Source organism: Protopterus annectens, chromosome 7.part0, assembly GCF_019279795.1.
Source record: "Protopterus annectens isolate FY-2018-M chromosome 7.part0, PAN1.0, whole genome shotgun sequence".
In the NCBI taxonomy this organism is placed as follows: domain Eukaryota; kingdom Metazoa; phylum Chordata; order Ceratodontiformes; family Protopteridae; genus Protopterus; species Protopterus annectens.
Window position 1 is genome coordinate 946836854 of NC_056739.1, and position 12802 is coordinate 946849655.

Sequence of the window (12802 nt, forward strand, 5' to 3'; positions counted from 1 at the left end):
TTTGTTTTATTCTATACTTCGACTGTGTGGTGGTTTGTGTTGTTGGACTTTATCCACTGCTCTCAACATTTTATTAAATATAATATTTATTTATTTTACATTTGTTGACTATGTTTGTCTGGCTGAGCTGGTAGCCCCTTTTCAGTGGAGGCCCAGGAAGAAAATTTCCATAAAATTTGCATATAAATTCTTAACAGTAAAAAGCATGTAAACAAGAAAAAATTAACAATAATTGAGCTGAAAATATACAGGAGGAATTATTAAAGTTCTAAGTTGGGAAAGTGCAATCTTTAATTAAAAATATGTACAGTAATTGAGTTTACATAGCATTTGCAATATACAAGCAATGAAGAAGATACAGCCAGGTAGTTGCCGCTAGACAAAAACATATTGGTGGCATATTAGTAAAGGTATTTTAAGATGGAGTAAGAGCAATAATCAAGTTAAGAGGAGGAGGATAGATGGCACTAAATGTGAAGAGAACCAGTAAAAGGCTGACAAAGTAATAAAAGTAGGAGAGGATGATAGTTTAAGGGGGGTGAGTACTGTGAAATATCCAGTGTATTTTTAAGTAGCCTTCGGAAGCTCATTGGAATACATTTGGTTGTTTAAGTGACTGAATTTCCAATGAGAGTTTGTTCAAGGAGATGGCAGGGTGATAGCTATAGAGGTTTGGTATATTCGTAAGAGGAGATTCTGAAATAAGAAAACAACAAAACCGAGAGTAAGAAACGGAGTGGTACACTAAAATGAAGGCAGATTAAAAAAAATGTACCAAAGTCCAACACGGCAGCAGGCAGCAGGCAGAATTAAAATAAAACTTTAATTCATAAAAAGTAAGCATGTTCACAGTATATCAAACCACTTCATCAGACTGACTCATAGAAACACACAGTGCATTTAAATAGTTACAAGAATCAATCAATTAATGCCATAACCATCTATTAACAGAATCTTTTTAAAGAAACTGTTTCAAAAAAACTAAGCCAATACAATACTATCAAACAATAAATAAAGTAGCAGCATTATATCACTATAAATAGTCATAAAAACATTAAAATTATTAGTGTTTAAGTGGTCTTGCTTTTAAAAATGGTTTCAATGAAACAACCTCATTTAATCCTGGATCTTTATCTGCACTCAATGACAGAATCCATTTTTGTTCAGTGGATTCTGTTCTGTTCCTTATGTTCCCACCTCTAAGGCTTTCAGGAATTATTTCAAGCACCAAAAACCTAAAGTTATGATCAACACCATAGTTTATAATATGCTTAGCGAGAGTATTTGTATCCTTTTTATTTTCAATGTCTCTCTGATGTTCCAAAATTATATCCTGCCTGTAGGAGCTGTGCAGCTTGTAGTTTAGTCATACAGGAATGAACTATGTTCATCCACACAGGAACTTTCAGATAGAAACAGATTTCTATGCTGATTGTAAACTCGAAATATAGTTTACTTTTGTTACTGTGTTATATGTCCTGCCTTTTATATTGGTATGAGTAACAGACAATTAAAGGAGAATTAAATTGGAGATTGTGAAATAATTGCACAATAACATGCTGTCCTTTGGTCTAAAATGGTGTAACCTCAAGGGTAGTATATGTAGAAATGTGGGTGCGGTGGCACTATTTCTACATCGTAGAAAAGGGTTGCAAGCATACAGCCACCCCTGCAATAGCATTTAAATTAAAACAAACATCTGTTTATGACATAGGCTCATAGGGTCATAGGTGTTTACTAGGCTAATGGCCACAAGGGCCTTTTTAAGACGAGCCATGCATCGCAAATCTCTGACAAGTTCTGATACCCTTGATAAGTATAAGCAGGGGCTTGGGAGATGAAACATTTACAAGCTGGGGAATGGGAGATGAACCATTTACAGGTTGTCTGTGTCCATTAGAGACATAGGTGCCAAATCAGGGATGGAGTTCCTGTTCCCCATCCAATTGTCCAGGTTGCATTTAAATTGAGTTAGGGAGGAACTCTGCTTCACATAGATGGGGAGCATGTTCCAGAGATGGGGTAATCTCTGGGATACATAACTGTCTGTCTAGCAGGTCCTATTTATATCACAGGCAAGGTTTAAGTCTTTAGAACAGGTAATTCTGGTGCTGTTTGTTTTGCAGGTATGCAGGAGGTCCATCAGAGTGGGGTCTGAGAATGCCCTGTATTTCAGCCATAGATCTCCCCCCTCAAAAGCCTGTAGGAGACAGAATACAAGGATAAAGCCTTGAGGTGGTCTGCATAGGACATTTACTGTGCATGTGTTCTTTTCATGAGGAACTTCTGTGGACATTCCAATTGTTTGATATGCCTGGTTAGTTACATACCAAAGGGGGAATTGTGCTTAATGATAGGTCTGATGAATGCTGAATACAGTGGTACAATGACTTTCTTGGACTTAGATGCCATACCTTTGTTTATACATTGCCCAACACAGAATGATTTCCTCACTACTGTATATACATGATGGTCAAAAGGCTAGATTACTATCTATGTGGGTCCCAAAGTCCCTGATTACTGGGTCAACTCTAAGGGGTGTGTTGTTAATATGATGGTTACCAGGGGTGGATGACTTCCCAAAGTATACTATTATGCATTTCATTGCATTTAGTTTTAGTCCATGGCTCTGACACCAGTTATGTGTCTGTGTCCGCCCCTCCTGGAGAACATTTGTGTCAGTGTGGGATTCAATGACAGCTGCTAATTTGCAATCATTTGCAAATTTAGTCAGCCAGAGACCACTGACATTAGCCTTGACTTTAGAGAAGTAAATGCCAAAAAGGAGCAGTCCAAGGACAGATCCCTTAGGGACTCCATTTGTGACTGGCCTCTTTGTAGGGGTGGACCCCCAATTCTAACTTACTAGGTCCTTTTTGTAAGCCAGTTGTCTATCCACCGGTTGACATACAGGTTTGTACCTAACCTCTTGAGTTTGTCAACAATGCTGGAGTGGGATATTGTGTCACATGCTTTGGCCAGGTCAAGGTAGGCAGTGTGAACCATTTTGCCCTCATCCATTGCTTTGCTGACCATCTCAAAGAAGTCCACCAGGTTGAGTAGGCATAATCTGTCCTTAACAAAACCAAACTGGGTTGGGTCTAGTGTCTGGAAGTTTACTACATCATTATTGATCATTTACATAATAATTCTTTCCATGACTTTACATATAAGACTGGTGAGACTTATGGATCTGTAGTTTCCAGAGTCTGTAGATGGCCCACTTTGGGTAGAGGGGTGACTGTTGCTGTTCTCCATTCATGAGGCAAAGACTGTTTGGAGGCTATAGTTAAATAGCAATTCCAAAGACCCTGATAGGTCATGTTTCATGCTATTTAGAAGGCATCCTGAGATGCTGTCTAGGCCCATTGATGCAGTGTTCTTGGCCTTAGAGAGACCAATAAGGACCTGTTCCCTAGCAATAGCAGGGGGGGGGGTATATTTGATGGCATTTCCTGAGAGAAGGTTGAGGGAAGAGAGGTGTAATGTTGGAGTTGAATTTATCAGTCAGTAGGTTTGCTATATCTTCTGTCTCAGTATAGGTGGATCCATTTACAATGAGCTCTGCACACAATTGTGTATTGTCTTTAAGGTTGTGTACATAGCTAAAAAATGCCTTGTAGTTGTCCTTGGCCTGGGAGGCCAAATTCACATCAAAGTTGGCTTTGGTAGACTTTATTTGTTGTCTGAGATGTTTGTTAAGTTTGATCAGAGTAATTTTATCCTACTGGGTGCTGCACCTCCTAATTTTTGCCATGATTTTTTTCTTTCTGTTATATATCCTATTGATTTTGTGATTCTACCATAGTGGCTTGCTTTTTGAGTTAGTTCTGTACTTTTTCCTGGAGGGTACAGCTGCCTTTATGCAGCTATTTACATGCTTGTACAGGGTGTCTGTGAACAGTTCTGCATAGGCAGTAGTGTTCTCAGGGTTTATGGGGGCTTGAAATTTTGCCAGGTTATCACCTAATAGTATGAGGTTAGCCTTAGAGTAGTTCCTGAATATTCCAGGTTTAGCTGGGGGACCAGGTTTGATTTTTACTTCAAAGGAGACCATTTTGTGGTTTGACCTTACCAGGGAAGACGTTATAGTAGGGGATGTGTAGCACTCCCCCATATTAGTGAAGACCAGATCCAGTATGGTTGCACCCCCTGGTGTTTTGACTATCTGGTTCAGGGAGTTTGTATTTACAAAATCCTGGAATCTCTGTGCCTGTACGTTTAGTGTCATATAAGACTCCCAGTTCATAGTGGGGTAATTAAAGTCACCCATTTATATCGTATTGGGTTAGATGCTTAGTATTTCTAATAAGTTTAAATACATAAATACATGGCATGGGTTTCCTCAGTCATAGTGGGGACATATAGATGGTAAGGAAGTGATATTGGATTTTGCCTGTGGTGATTTGGAGCAGCTCAAGTACATTGGCCTGATTGACAAGCCTTGAGGTATATTTATTGTTGATGTAAATGGATTCACTTCCACCTTTAGTCCCTTTTTGTGTAGTAGCTGGTCTAAATGTGTGGAAGGCATTATAACCCTGCACTGTTGATATGCCCTCCATGGTTTTAAACCATGTCTCAGTGACTGCAAAGACATCAGCATTCTCTAGGGTGAAGAGAGCTTCTAGGGAGTGAAGTTTTTTTGTTTAGACTCCTAGCATTGAGCAGTAATACCTTTAGATTTTCTTGGTTTTGATTTGCTGTTTTGGAAGTACTTTCAGTTTGACATTGCCTAAAAAGACATTATGGGGGAAGACAATGTTTTAGCTAATATTCGAAAGCCTAGAGGGGAGAGGTGCAGACCATCCCTGGCAAAACAGTGTGGTCTGTTGACCATCTCCTTCCAAGCTGACAGATATTGCAACTCCTTAGAATGACACCAGAAACTAAAAGTTTGCCAGCAGTGGTATAAATGCCTATTGTAGGCTGTGTGATATAATTACTATCAATAAGGTAGATTTCTGACACGTTAAATATTCTTACTATTACAAAAGTAAGACAAGTATTACTAAACAAGGAAGAGTTAGAAAAGGTTCTTATCTAGCTGAGTATTACCCATTATTTATTTGAACACACATTATAAAATCTGAACACTTTGTTACCAGATTCTCCTAAATTTGCTGACCTTAAATATTTTGCAGTAGTATATGTAGATGAATTGGTTATTTACTCATTACATATTAAAAGGCTCTAAAAGAAAAATGAGGTATTACAGGAACACTCAGTAACTTACTGAAATTCTCCTACTACAGAAAACTCAAAAAAATATTAATTTTGGAAGAAATAAAGTTGATCAGTATTTGGATAGTGATATGTCCTATCCCACTGTTACAGAGTATTGCCACTTGTTGGAAACAAATCAATACAGTTTAAAAATGACAAGTACGTAGAAAAGAACAGATGAAGGCGAGCAGATAGATGCGATATGATGTTGTACCATGGGTAAGTCTGAAATCAATATAGTCAGTGTACTAGTGTCACTAATTAAATGTGTTGTATTTCCGAAATGTACCGTTGAGGCATACAGGCCTAACTCGTTGTTAATCCTTATGATGATACTCACAGACCAAGTGTTGAAAAAAATATGGCTACTGCAGTCCTTTCTGCTGCTGATTTATGAGCTATTGCCTTATGAAAAAGCTGCTTTAATAGCTTGAAGGTGAAATATAAATAATGAAAAAACATCTAGTGCATGCATTTACCTGAAAGTTGTGGAAGAAAAAACGGTGACTGATAATGAGAATGTTTAATTATACCTGACTTAGGGGCGAGATGAGAATACTGACAGAAACAGGTATAACATATCTCTGGAGTATAAAAGAAAAGGTAGTCAAGACTTCCTACTAACATAAGAGAGATACTATTTTAATTTTAAACACAATAGGGAGAATGTTCAGCTGATACAGACCTTGACATATCTACCAACTTATCCATCATTTTTGAGAAGATGTTAATATAATATATGAATATTTGCTTTCTTGATACTATTGGAAACTGTTTATTGTATACAAATTACAGTTTTAAGCTATTAGATAATATTTGGGAAAAATGATGGATGATCTAAATATATTAACCTGCATATGAAGAAAAATAGTTAAGGAACTCTACATCACCTAAGTATAGGATATTACATTAGAAATGTTTTAGGAGATCACTAGTTAAAGCAATTTTCTACGACTCATTGTGAAAATACCAAAAGAATATGAGAAGAGAAATTATATAAGCAAGGCTGGCATTGCAAGAGATAGATATGATAATGATGGTTGTTAACTTTCTTTGGAAAATCGGTAAGTTAACAAAAAAAAAAGCCACAAGTGATGGCAGTATCTTGCCATTGTAATATAAGTGTCAACTTGTCAACTGTATGATATGAGAAATAACTGAAACTACAGAAAAGGTTCTGAAAGTTTTATGTATCCTGATTATGATATAACTTCAACTGATGATATGTGATGGGCTGTTTGGACTTTCAGATACTTTTTTACTTTTCTACATTATCTATTTATTGTGAAGTCAGAAAATGTTACCTGTAGCAACAGTTTATTTTGCCTGACGATATATTTAATTATTCAGACTTTAGTTTACTATATATAACTCAGGCCAGGAAAATCTGTATTTACATGCATCTCATAAGTTTCTTACTTATCAGCATCAATCTTTGCATTCAATATGATTAATTACAAAGATTTCTTAAGTTACATTTTATATTAACTAGTTCATTACTAAGTAGGTGTCACTTTATGAAATTATGACCAACTGACTTTTACAAATTCTTGCAATTGTTAAACTCATTACATTTCTCTCACATACTAAAATTATAAAATAGATTAAATAAATGAATTATTATTCTAAAAATGTACCATGCCGTTTCTAATGTTGAAATAAAGAACTAGTTAAAATAGACTGGATTAGGGCATGTATCACTAACCTTCTGAAGTATAGTAGAAGTTGAAAAATGTTTACAATATTAGGCAATAAAGAATAATCATGTAAGATCTTTAAGAATTAAAATTTTTATGGAATAACTTTAAAACCTGTTTTTATTTTTATTTGTCATTTGTTTTCCTATCATGAGCAGGTTAGATTATCAAGTTGTATTTGTACATACTTGGGAGCTTGGCAAGTGCATTGCATATATTCCTTTCCTCTTGTAACAAAGGAAGAACGTCTAGCAATATAAGAAAAAATGGATATATAAAAATGTCAAAAGACAGAGGTGAGTGGGAATTCAGTACTAATATAAATGATAACTCATTAATTGCAAAACTTGAGAAAGAAGAATTATCACTAAGCAAATTTTAATGACTAATACAATCATTGAAAGACAGGAAGTAAATGTGAGATGGTGTGGACAGCCATTAAAAGTCACATTAATGAAAATGCAACCAAAAAAGCATATAATTGTAAACTAATCCAACAAAGAGCAAAGTAAATGTCCAGGTACCACAATAATGAAGTAAATAATCCACTTTATTATAGAAATCACAGGAGCAGCCACCATAAGTGCTTTCTTCTTAGCCACAAGACTTCATCAGATACTCCTTCCATGTGTAATTAATCTTTTATATAAAACTCAATTGTCATTAATTAAAATTTTAAAGAAACAGTGTCAAAATATCACTTCATTTCATCCTAAAAATGTTAAATAAAACATAAAATGCACTTTAATTATAAAAACTATTTGTGTAAGTGAATATATGATAAAATATGTCATGTTCATATCAAATAAAAAACTAATAAAAAACTTTTCCTAAAATGTTGTAGATGTTAAATAATATTTTAAACATATTTTAAACATAATAACCGTAATAAACTTCTGTATGCCCTGCTAAATTTCACACCAAAGATGCCTTCTGTGCTAGGACCGGTTTTACAGAGATGTATTCATTCAGTCCAGGGGGTAAATTGGATTTCAACCTAAGTTGCCATTTCAATTCTTTGTTAAGCAACATGTTCCTTACATCACCACCCCCGTGTAATTTTCAACTGTATCTATAATGCCAAATTTATACCCACTGAAGGACCCACACTGAATGAAATGTCTATACAAAACACTAGTCTCTTTTTGATTTTTGACATCATAGCAGTGTTCATACATCCTATACTTAAATGCCCTCTCTGTTTTACCCACATAATATGCGGGACATCCATTACATATGGCCAAATACACCAGCATCTTTGTATTACAATTACCTTTACAAAATTTTACCCTACTACCAAGCCCATGCCTTTTCATATTTATTTCCAATTGAAGTTTTTGTGTTGAACATACAATCTATTAACCTTATTAATCTTGTCCTTATCTGACATAGGCCTTCCTAGAAGTGGCCTGTATTTTACACCCCAACCCCTACGTACTTCTCCCAATATCACATCAACAAAGGTGTCTGGGTATCCCCTTTCTAAGAACATGAATTTCAATTTCCTAAATTCAATTTTTAGATCTTCATATTCTGATGTCATACGAGCTATGCGTACTGCTTGTCCTTTCACTAAACTTCTTTTCATAAATATGGGGTGATTACTGGAAAAATGTAAATAGCTGTTGCACCAAGTAGTTTTCCTATATATTTTAGACTTAAACCCATTCCTGGTTTGAATTATAGTGGTGTCCAAATAATTAATAGATGTTTTATCCCATGTATATGTAAACCTGAAGAAGGGGGTGCTTCCATTAATATAATGAACAAAGTTCTTCACTCTGTCTTCATCTCCTTCCCATAATACAAAAATGTCATCCAAAAGTCGAAAAGGCATGTGTTATAGAGTATAACAGTTTCTCTGAACCTTTCATGCAAATAATTAGGGACAATTGGAGTATGTTAAAAGCCAATAAGGAATTGTTTGAAACTATTGGTTAAGCACCTACCTTTTCTTTCAGGACAGGTACTAATTTTAAAAGAATATTTGAGTCTTGTATACCTCAAGGGAATTATGATCGAAAGGCTACAGTTCCCTGTGGTAGTTGTAAACAATGTTTTAACATTTTTAGGGAGAATTATGTACAGTTGGAAAATGGGCTTGGTAGTAGGGTAAAATTTTGTAAAGGTAATTGTAACACAAAGATGCTGGTGTATTTGGCCATATGTAATGGATGCCCCGCATATTATGTGGGTAAAACAGAGAGGGCATTTAAGTATAGGATGTATGAACACTGCTATGATGTCAAAAATAAAAAAGAGACTAGTGTTTTGTATAGACATTCCATTCAGTGTGGGTCCTTCAGTGGATATAAATTTGGCATTATAGATACAGTTAAAAATTACACAGGGAGTTATGATGTAAGGAACATGTTGCTTAACAAAGAATTGAAATGGCAACTTAGGTTGAAATCCAATTTACCCCCTGGACTGAATGAATACATCTCTGTAAAACCGGTCCTAGCACAGAAGGCATCTTTGGTGTGAAATTTAGCAGGGCATACAGATGTTTATTATGGTCATTATGTTTAAAATATGTTTAAAATATTATTTAACATCTACAACATTTTAGGAAAACTTTTTTATTAGTTTTTTATTTGATATGAACATGACATATTTTATCATATATTCACTTACACAAATATTTTTTATAATTAAAGTGCATTTTATGTTTTATTTAATATTTTTAGGATGAAATGAAGTGATATTTTGACACTGTTTCTTTAAAATTTTAATTAATGATAATTGAGTTTTATATAAAAGATTAATTACACATGGAAGGAGTATCTGATGAAGTCTTGTGGCTAAGATGAAAGCACTTATGGTGGCTGCTCCTGTGACTTCTATAATAAAGTGGATTATTTACTTCATTATTGTGGTACCTGGACATTTACTTTGCTCTTTGTTACATTAATGAAAATGAAGAGAAAAAAAATATTCGTATGGCTTCTAGGGAAAAGGTCCACATAAAGGTATATGAAACATTTTGATTTCTAATGCTTAGGTTGAAAATGATGATTTCTGGCAAATATGAGACGTGACTTACAAGTGATATAGTCAGATAAATTGTTAAACCTTTATACTCATTTGTAGAAGTGGTCACTGGCCACAGATGTAGATTCATCTTGCTTTGTTTGACATACCCCATATGTCCCCATATATTTTCGGTCAGATAATATAACTTACTGGTATTGAAATATAACAAGTCATAGCTCATGACCTTATTATTTAATTTCTGAGCCAATATGATATATTTACTGAGAAACCGAAACTGCTATCTATTTATTTGTTTATTTATTCATTCATTCATTCAGTTTTGTAACCATGGTAGAGCACTGATCCAAACGGACCTATTTCATTCTCAGGCTGGACAAATATAAGTGGTAGTAGACAATCACATTAACAAGCAGTATTATGATTACAACAACATGTATGAAGATAGCAAAGAATCAATAACAGTAATAAAATAAAATACACAGTATAAGAAACAATAGTAAGGGATGGTTAGAGTAAGGATGGAAAAAGAAGAAGAGAGTGAAAAGTGAAGGGATAGAGCACAAAGTGTAAAAGATAGCAAAAGGAAGATAAGGTAAGGGTACACAAACATATATTATCTTTATATATATATATATATATATATATATATATATATGTGTGTGTGTGTGTGTGTGTGTGTGGGTGGGTCTACTTCATATGATCAACAGTTCATTTGAGCGACACTCAAGTTCAAAACACCTAAAACCCATTTGATCGAAGCTCATAACACTGACACATGAAATTAATAGCATTATGACATTTTCCCCACTGTAGCGCTATCCTGGAGTTAGAATATATAGTTAGGGGGGAGTGTGGGCAGTGTAGCCCCCCACATACTTCATACATTTCAAACATACACATGGATACTTATACGTGAAATTACTAACTCTTTGCAAAAAACAATATTTATTTAAACTATGTGGGGGCTGACCCCCAACTATATATACTAATGCCAGGATTGCACTACAGTGGGGAAAAGGGCATAATGCTTTTAATTTCAAGTGTCAGTGTTATGAGTTTCGATCAAATGGGTTTTAGGTGTTTTGAACTTTAGGTGTTTTGGTCTCGGTCAAATGAGTGTCGATCAAATGAACTGTTGATCATATGAAATAGACCTATATATATATATATATATATATATATATATATATATATATATATATATATATATATATATATATAGTAAATGTGGAAGAGATGTCACATATTAGTGTAGGGAAGTAATGTGAAGACAACAAAGGTGCCTGACTGGTGAACGGGAAAGTGTCTGTTATGTAATATGTTCAGAGGGAAAACATTTGCAAATGGATTCAAACTTAAGATGATCTTTAAGCTGACCAGAGAATGAGGGGTACAATTAGTAGGGTGGTCTTCCTAGAGTTTGGGGCCTAGAATGCAGAAGGCATGGCTTGTGCAATTAAGTCTGGTTCTGGGACATTGAAGAAGTGGACCAGAGCGGTTATGACTTATTTGATTGCAAGTATGGGGTCATCTCAAGAGGGTGGAGGCAAGGGAAGGACAGGAGTGTGCTTTTAGAAGCTTGTAGAGTTTGGATCCAAGAAGTAGGTTGGCATGTTGTTGTTCAGGTAGCCAATTTGCTTTACTGAGCATGATACAATGATGCTCATTTCAAGAGAAGACAGTAATGAAACAGCAGATAGAGTTGCTCATACTTTGGATGGCTCAGAACTTTTTTCTTGGAAGCTGCTGCAACCAGTGGAAGTTCATATTCAAGCTGTGCTAATAGAATGCCTTTGCCAATGGCATTCCTGCTTGGCCTGGAGAGAAAGGGGTACATTTTTTACGACCAAAGTGGGAGGGAATTTGTTTTCTTCCATATTTGTTCTAGGTAAAGGTGAAAGTTCAGTGTGAGATCAAGCCACAGACCAAATTATTTGAAGGAGATTACTTGATCAATGGGGTTGTCAAGATGGTCATGGATAAGTAGCAGCTGAGAGTTATTCTGCCATTTGGGAGAGTACCAAACAGCATTGTTTCAATTTTAGAAGTGTTCATCGTTTTCTTATTAGACCATACTCTATAAATGCATATGCTTGACTAGAAATGCAAGTCTTGGTGGAAATGTTTTGCTTATACTCTTTTACACTTGAGTAAAAGAGGGAATGTGCAGATTTTAATTAGGTATGTGCTTCTTTTCAAACAAAGTACAAAGAAGGGGTTAAATAACCTTTCTACTTTGTAAAATGGTATTTTCTTTACAAAAAGCAGACAATAAAGGACAGACTTGGAATTTATAATGACATATGGGGAATTGGTAGAGAATGTAAATTTTTTTCATGAGGAGACAACCTATGCCATATGTACAATCAGGTTTTACTCATTATATTGTTAGAAATGCTGGCCAGCAAGAAAGTAATTTTTAGTAGCAGAGAGGACATTATAGAATATAATGAGAATAGATTTTAGCTGAACCTCACACATGCATAGTGCTGACTATTTATAGATAAACTGTCCAAAAATGATGTGCAGGAAGAAGTGAGTATGAAGAAACTGCTAAAATTAGACGATACAGATGCAGAATTCAAGACCATAAAGACAAAAAGAATCAATTAGATGAAGTACATATAAGGAAGCCACTGCTAAGACAAAGACTACACAAGATTAATCAGTACATAGGCTACTGGAGGATCCAGACAGAGGAAAGTGGTAGTGAAAGACTGATGTACCCCCACTCATCTCAGGGCGGGGAGGGGGGAGGTGATCTGCATGCTGTAATGCAGACACCTATTGGAAAGAGAGAGAGAAAGAGAGAGAGGTTATGGCATGTGGCATTATGGGCTAGGGAAAGAGTTTAACTGTGCTAAGCCACATTCATGTGGCAG